The sequence below is a fragment of the Cervus elaphus genome, chromosome 15 (assembly GCF_910594005.1).
Source record: "Cervus elaphus chromosome 15, mCerEla1.1, whole genome shotgun sequence".
In the NCBI taxonomy this organism is placed as follows: domain Eukaryota; kingdom Metazoa; phylum Chordata; class Mammalia; order Artiodactyla; family Cervidae; genus Cervus; species Cervus elaphus.
In genome coordinates this window covers 25764169-25772750 of record NC_057829.1, presented here as the reverse complement: position 1 = coordinate 25772750, position 8582 = coordinate 25764169, and positions in this window count along the sequence as shown.

The following is an 8582-nucleotide window of genomic DNA, read 5'->3' as shown; positions in this document are numbered from 1 at the left end:
CTGTCACGGGGGGGATGGCCATGCTGGGGGATCTGCTTTAGAGGGTGCCTCCAGCCCTGACATCCTGATATCCTGTGATAGTGTTTGGGCTGGATATTTGTTCCCTCCCTATGGAATAATTGGAGAAGGAAATGGCAACCCACTCCAGTACTCTTGCTTGGAAAATCCCAAGGACGGAGGAGCCAGGTAGGCTGCAGTCCATGGGGTCACAGAGAGTCGGACATGACTGAGCGACTTCACTTTCACTTTTCTTTATGGAATCATAATAATAATGATAACAGTGTATATTTTATCCAGCCCTCAATATGTACAAGACACTGAACCAAGCATTTGCACGTGTGCTGGTGTTTCTCTGCATGATCTTGGTCAGATCACTTCCCATCTCTAGCCTTAGATCCTTGAGCTCTGAGCCTTGGAATCGATGTACTTGTGCCCAAAACAGCCAGGAGCACACCACAGGCAGCTGCAGGCTGTGGTAGCAAAGGCAGGCTCTCTGAAAGCTGTAGAGGTGAGTCCACATTCCACCGCAGCTCTGCCCCTTGCTCCAACTTGTTCTCTGCCTCCTCATTCCCTCTTTGGTCACATGGGGTGAGTAGTCATGGCCTTATTAAGGCACTCTGAGGGTTGCATGAAATGCCACAAGTGCAGCACTTGATATATACTTAGCACCAGGACTTGTTACCTCTGCCTTTCTGAACACACACTGTTCATGAGAAGGTAGATTTTCTGATCTCTGATTTAGCACGACCTTGCAAAGCCTTAATTTTATTCAAGGAAGTGTTGGCCCCATCCTAAAGTATGACGTCTGAGAACACTCACTCCTGCTCTTCCGCTGCCTTTTCTGGGTCATTTCCCCTCAGGTGACCCGTATTGGAGACCCAGCATTCTCATGCTCTTTCACTTCCTTGTATCCAAACCCTGACCCTGGAAAAGGGTCAGATGACCCATTTATATTTAAGTGTAAGTGACTGATATGGCTGGGGCTTTGCCTCTTGTTAGGGGTTTCATTTCAGAAGAAAACAAAGCCATTAGTGGGCAGAATGTTTGGAGAGGCCTTTGTGCATCGAAGTACATGTGATGGAGTCATCTGCAGGTCAGAGGGACCTTCCCAGAAGAGGCTGAGGACTCTGCAGACAGCAAGGCTCATCCTGCTCTTTGAGACCCATTTTTGAGCAAATCAGCTCCCAGGACACCCTGGCTCTAGGTGACCTCAGTGGACCCTTCTGGCTTCTCTTGGACCTTCCTTCAGGTAGCACATCTGGACCTAAGTGGCAGCTATTTCAGAGGCTCCATAGGAAGCCCACAGACCAACTCTGACTCTGCACCCTGCTCACATCCCTGTCCAAGCCACTGGCCCCAGCTGGCCATGCAGACCTCTCAGATCCCAGCTTCCAGGAAAACATGTTCTTCCTGGGGTTTGGGAACAAGGCAGCCTGATTCGTGCTAGGAGATTCTTTGTTTACATTCCCTGGGTCTTTCTACTCAAGAAAAAAAAAAGAGAAAGAAGAAAAGAAAGAAAGAAGGAAGGAGGGAAGGGAAGGTGGTAGGAAGGGAGGAGGCTTGTGCTTTGATCAAGAGTTTATAGTGGAATTTCCTCTTTCTTCCTTTTTCTTCCTTTTTTCCCCTGGCAGTAAACTACCAGACTCTGAACTGAAAGGGTAGGGATTCCATGGCTGTCAGAAGAGACAGGGATGCCAGCTCTGCCTTGGGAGAGTGGAGCACTGGGATTCCAGGACCAAGACCTTGACCGCCTGCCCCACATGCATGGATGATGTGTCCAGAAGCGCTGAGCTAGCCCCGGGGGTCTTACACAGCCCTCGTCCACCACCCTTGAGCGTTCTCTGAACCTCCTAGCTCTCACACCTCACTTTCATTCCCTGGTATCCCCAAAATATCAGAGAGGAGAGGGGGGTAAGGACAGCCTGCACCTGCTCCCATCACAGCGGCTCCCCGCCCCCACTGTTGTTTGATCTCTTTGTTCTCTGAAATCATTTTGTTGGTGTTCCTGGTGTTGCTGTCACAGAAGGGGAGTTCCCAGAAGGAAGAGAGGGAGAGGTCGGCAGCTCACTCTGGACCCTTGGCTCCAGACCCCTCCCCACCCACGCACACACGCTCAGGCACACACATGCACACACAAGTACACACATGCACACACACGCACATGGGCACGTGCCCATGTTGGGAGGGGCTCTTTTCTTCTAAGATGGGTGGGTGGGTGGAGAATAGCAGGTTTCTCAGCACCTTGGGAATGACCCTGAGGCCAGGGCCCTGTGCTGGGGGCCTTGCCTGAAGAAGAGGAGTTCTTCTTTGACTCAGTTCTGTCCCCTGAGGGGCTCCTGGGCTCAAGGACAAAGGCGCAGAGCCACCTGAGCTGCCGCGTCCCTCTTCCCAGAGGCCCAGGAAGCAGGAGGATGTGTAACTCCATCACTACCGCATAGCTTGTGAAACCTTTGGGTAGGGAGACCGCGGGATTCCCCCAAACCTGAAGGGCAGGGCAGGGAGACAGGAAGTCTCTCTGGCACTGTCAGCTCCCTGGCCCGCCTCTCACTGCCCCCTTGGCTGGGAGAAGGACATTGTTAGGAGGAGAAAGCAGGGGCGGGCGGGGGGGCTCTGCCGAAGCCTGTCTAGCTTGAGCTAGGCTGGGTTTGGGCCCCCTGGAGCCCCTGGTCAAGAGGTATCTGGGCAGATGCCAGCTTCTACCAGGAGGGCACTGGAGGGACTGGAGAGGTCCCACCGCCTGCTCCCTGCCCTCTTGCCAGCTAACCTCTGCTGGGGTCAAGTTTCCCTCCCCAGGCTGAGCTCACCGCATCCCCCACTGTCCTTTGTTCAGTGGCTTCACCATAGATCTCGGCTTGCTGCACTGTACCTATCAGCGGTTTATTCCAAGTCTCTCCAGGTTTAAATGCTGAATATGGGCTGTTTTACAGATAGGGAAACAGGCTTAGATATGTTGTTATGTGTCCAGGGTTGCAAAGCTAGTGGAGGCTGAAGCTGGAAGTCACACCTAAATTGGTGATACCCCCTAGGTCCATTCGCCTCCCCTTGCACAAGTGCCGGCCCCTGCCCCCCACTCCGAGAGAGATTTCCCACCCTGCTTTGTGCCCCAAGCACAAGTTGAGAAGCGAGTGGGGGAGAAGCATCCACCCCTTCGTGCCCCCATCCCAGCCACACTGGGCCCAGAAGGTGGCCATGCCCCTCGGGGCCCAGCACACATCTCTACGCCTTTCTCTCATCCAGCATACCCCCAGGTCCTGAAAGACAATCTTTCCTCCTATGTCTGCAAAACATCTTCAGAAGTTTCTGGGCCCAGGGGAAAAAAAAAAGTACTGTTTAAGCAAACAGATTTCTGACATAGCCATACCCACCATTCCAGTCTCACTTCTGTGGGATGCTACTAACATCACCTCTTAAGGATGAACAGACAGGCCCATGGAAAGTGATGAAGACTAGGGTCTGGTCCACAAATGCTCAGAAGTCGTGTGGCTCGTCATCGTCATCTTCAAATTGACAAGGTGGTACAGTGCGAAGAAGGCCAGCTTCCAACCCCAGCTTGCTTGATCACTGGCTGGACCTCAGTTTCCCTACTTGTAAAGCAAGGCTGGTTCACTGGATGCCTCTGATATTCAGTTCTCTGCTTCAGCATGCTCTGAGATGGCCAAGGCTTGACCCCTCTAGATAACATGTGTTCCAGCCCCCGGGAGCGTCTGTTTTCCCACATCAGTGTTTTCCAGACACGCTTTCCTCATCTCCACAAAGTGGTGGGGAAGGTGGGAACCAGGACTTCCTGCTGACAATCCAAGCAGACGGCTGCCCAGAGAGGTTAGGTGACCTGCTCAAAGTCACAGAGTGGACTCGACACCAGAACCCAGCTTTCCTTTCATTGCCTTCCAGGGGCTGTCGTGGCTCATTTCACACTGAGCGGCAGGAGGAGGAACCGTGGGGAGAAGGGGGAAACACATCTAGACAAAGGAAGCGATGCTGAGGGCCTGAGTGACATCCTGCCCCCTCCCCCCACGAGGCTCACAGGCTATTAAGGGGAGCGAGAGAAAGGCGGGCGGCAGGATAGGGCCTGGGTCCGAATCCAGGCTTTTGCCAGGGTCAGGGAGCAGACAGTGCTTAATGAGTCCAATCTGTCCGGGAATGTTCCCTCGGCCGGGGAGCTGCCTCGGAGTCTGGTTGCTTTGCACGGCAGCTGTGCGAAGCACTTGCCGGCAGCAGCCCGGCCGCCAGGGACCACCAGCGACCACAGCTATGGGGCCACCGGCAGGAGGGCCCAGGGGAGGGCAGCTCCCTCTTTCTTCAGCACTGATCTCCAGAGCAAGGACCAGCACTGTGTGGACAAAACAGGTCAGGCCCCGGTTCCACTTCCCTTCTCTTCCTGCAAATTGACAGAATGGGCCAGCCTGGGGTCAGAGGGCACTTCGGGTACCTCTCCCGTCCCCACTAGTCCTCTGGACCCACACTGAGACTCCTATCTTCCCTCCCATCAGCAGCTAAATGCTTACATGGTCCACTGAGACTTAGGCAACTGTGGGTTAGGCCTTTGCTGTGTGGTCTGTGTCATAAGCGCAAGGCCGTCAGAATGTCTTGGCAGGACTGGTCCTCTGCAGTGGCCTTGGAAGCCTCCCTTTCCTCTGTGAAAGTGGAACTCCAGGCTCAGGCAAAGCCCTCTTTTATAGTCTAAGGACATAAATGATGTCTAATGAACGATGATGGTAACATTGAATGCACTTCATGATGTTTTAAAAAGCAGAGATATCACTTTGCCAACAAAGGTCCATATAGTCAAAGCTATGGTCTTTCTAGTAGTCATGTATGGATATGAGAGTTGGACTATAAAGAGGGCTGAGCACCGAAGAACTGATGCTTTCAAACTGTGGTGCTGGAGAAGACTCTTGAGAGTCTCTTGGACTGAAAGGCTATCAAACCAGTCAATCTTAAAGGAAATCAACCCTGAATATTCATTGGAAGAACTGATGCTGAAGTTGAGGTTCCAATACAGGCCACCTGATATGAAGAGCTGACTCACTGGAAAAAACCCTGATGCTGGGAAAGATTTAGGGCAAGAGGAGAAGGGGGTGACAAAAGATGAGATGGTTGGATGCCATCACCGACTCAATGGATATGAGTTTGAGCAAACTCAGGGAGATAGTGAAGGAGAGGGAAATTTGCTTTGCTGCAGTCCAGGGGGGTTGCAAAAAGTCGGACATGACTGAGTGACTGAACAACAAATGATGAGCCTTGCACTGAGTGTTTTGTGTGCATTAATTTTAACAAACTCAAAATCATTCCAGGATGTTTCTACTTCTATAATTTCTGTCTTATAAGGATGAGGAACCTGAGCTCCATAGAGAACTAAATAACTGGCTTGAAACTAGTGGCAGACTTGGGATTCTGATCCTGGCCATCTGACTTCAGACCTGGGAACTTCTCTCTCCTTTATGCTGCTATCTGTTCTGTGGTGGTGGTTTAGTTGCTAAGTCAAATCTGGCTCTTGCAACCCCAAGGACTATAGCCTGCCAGGCTCCTCTGTCCTCTGTCTAAGGGATTTCCCAGGCAAGAATGCTAGAGTGGGTTGCCACTTCCTTCTCCATGGGATCTTCCTGACCTAGGGATCAAACCCGGGTCTGCTGCATTGCAGCCGAATTCTTTACCGACTGAGCCACCAGGGACGCCCCATCTGCTCTGTAGTTTTTCATTATTATCTGTCTCCAAGAGGGTTATGAGTTGCTTGTTTGTAGAGACCTGGTCTACCTCCTTCACTGATGTGTTATCAGGAGCCAGGTGCCTGCAGGTACTTGTGGCAGCTGCTCTGGGTGCCCCGTCAACAGCTCCCGTGCCCGCCACCACCTGTATCTCTGCCTGGGATTTCTCTCTGGCCAGTGGAGCCAGCTCTGCCTGGCAGTAGCTCTCCACCAGTGACTGACAGAGTTGTAGTTAAATATCCAGGTCCCTCACCCTTGCAGGGAGGTAACTCTATGTCATGGGTCCTAACTGGTTCCCTGAGTTCTCCAGCAAGATGCAACCCCAGTTGCCCATAATGGTCACCTGCTGGAAACACCCCTATTCTGGCTGTCTTCCACTCCCTGTATCACATCCCAGCTCAACTACTGATAAACCATTCCCACATAAACCTCACAAATAAATCACAGCCTTATCTCAGAGTCGACTTCTAGGGGAGCCCAAACTAAGATAGTGCTTCACGTCTGTGAAATGATTGGTCCTACTTTATACTGTAGGGTTACAGAGAGGTTAACCACTAGCCTAATAGTTCTCTACAGTTTTCATTGTTAAAAAAACAGGTATTTCTTTTTACCATTACATTAAAATATATTTATTTAGAAAATGGCAAATCCCACTTTATGATGACAAGTTCCAGCTGGAGAGGAGGAGAATCCCTTTTCTCCCCAATGGAGCATGATTAAGAGCACCAAGAAGGCACAGATGGGAAGCTTAAAAGTGTGTGCAGGGGAAAGAGAAAAGGACGAATGCCTGGGAGTGGCAGGAATGGTCAGCGAGGGCTTCCTGGAGGAGACAGCAAGGGAACAGGACCTTGAGAATGGTTTAGAGTGAAATAGATGGTGAGTGAAGCTCTCAGATGTCAGTGAAGGTGTGAGCTCCCTCTCTGGGAAGCAGCAAAGGAGAGGTGAGGTCTGCTTGTGGGGCCTTGGGAAGCTCAGCTCTGCTGCTCACCAGCTACGTGACCTTGGGCAAAAACCCAACCTCTCTGAGCTCCCACTACTCATCTGTACAGTGGGCATCATGACTGCACCTACCTTGTGTGGCTGTGAGGATTAGACAAGGTGATGTGAGCAAAGAACCTGACACGGTGGGTGTGACCAGAGTCAGATGTCTTTTGCTGGTGGTGTGTGTGGGGACACTGAGTGGTTCAGCCTGTCCCACTGTCTGCACCTTGGATCGCTCAGTTGGCATCTGGAGAGGCAAGATGCCAGCCTCCTATAAGTGGTTTCGTCTTAGTGAGCCCCAGGTCCCTCATGTAATCTTGTGTAGAATGAGATCTGAATTTCAGCTTCACCTGCATCCAAAGCTATAGGGCAGAAGTAGATGAAGAAACAGATGTGAACATAGTTTATAAACTGTTAAGTGCTGGCACTTTGGAGAGATTAGAGTGATGGCCACAGTGACTCAAATTCAAGATGAGACTGGTCATAGCAGGGATTTTATTACAGGGCAGAAATTCCTAGAAGTTTCAAGCTGGAAATGATTCTAGATAATCAAGTTCAGCACCCCCCACATAAGCCATTTTAAGATGCTCAAACCACAGTCCAGAAAAGAAGGAAGATTTACCTAAGGCCAAGCTGCCAAGAGGTGGGTTTGGAATTGAACTGAGGACTGTGCTGGCAACTAGCCCAGGGCACCTTCCTCTCACAGTGGGTGCCGGGAGCACAGCCACCTTCTGGGTAACCCCTGCACCCCACTTCTGTCCTCCGCTTCACCTTTCCACGCTGTCCATCTATCTGGCTGCACTCTCCCCCACTGCCTCCTGCCCCTACCTACAACCCACACGCACTCCACATCTCCGCCTGCTCCCACCTGGGGACTTGGCTCCGATGTGTTTTCTCGGAGAAGCTGCACTGGCACAGGTCTGTTTGTAAGATCCCCCACCTCCGTTTAGTGGTGTTTATCCAGGTGTGTCCGTCTGCCCTCCTAGCCAGGAGGCCAGCAGGCCAGGAGGCCAGAACTGTTCATCCTGCCTGCTGGGTGCTATCCCCCACTCCCCGTGGGCTCTGACCTCTGCACGCCACAGGCATGGGCCAGCAGCCAGCCGACACTGTGCCTGCACTGGGGCAGGGCCAAGTGGCTGACACAGGTAGTGATATGAGGACACCCTAGAGGAAAGAGGGCTGTGTTTTGGGTAACAGGACCCAGATCTTAGCAATCAGAGTCATGGTATAAAGTGCCAGGTTCCATTCATTGCCATTTACTCTATGTAGGGACTGTACTAAGTGCTTTACATGTATGTATCATCTGGCTTAAGATTTAGGCCATCTGTCAATATGATTAGTTATTGTTACTCTTGTTCTTCACCTGAAAAGCTTCAGAGAGTTATATTTGCCAGAGATCACAACGCTCATGGATGATGGAGCCCGGACTCAAACTCAGGTCTTAATGGCTCCAAATCCCCTGCTTGTAATCACGCTATTGTACTGATTACCCTCCTATGACCCTGGCACAGCTAGAGTCCACCTTCCCATACTGCTGCCAGAGAACTTCTCCAGAGGGGAAATGAGCCATCTCAGAGCCACCTGCCAGGAAGTCAGCTTGGAGGACTGCTGTCTCTGACTCCGAAATGGGATTTTGTTGTTCAGTCACTAAGTTGTGTCCAACTCTTTGTCCACGGGGGTGACAGCAGAGTGCAGGCCTCCTTGTCTCTTACCATCTCCTGGAGTTCGCCCAAGTTCATGTCCATTGAATCAGTGATGCCATTCAACCATCTCATCCTCTCATGCACTCTTCTCCTCCTGCCCTCAATCTTTCCCAGCATCAGCATCTTTTCCAATGAGTCAATCGGTTGTTCACATTAGGTGGCCAAAGTATTGGAGCTTCAGCTTCAGCATCAG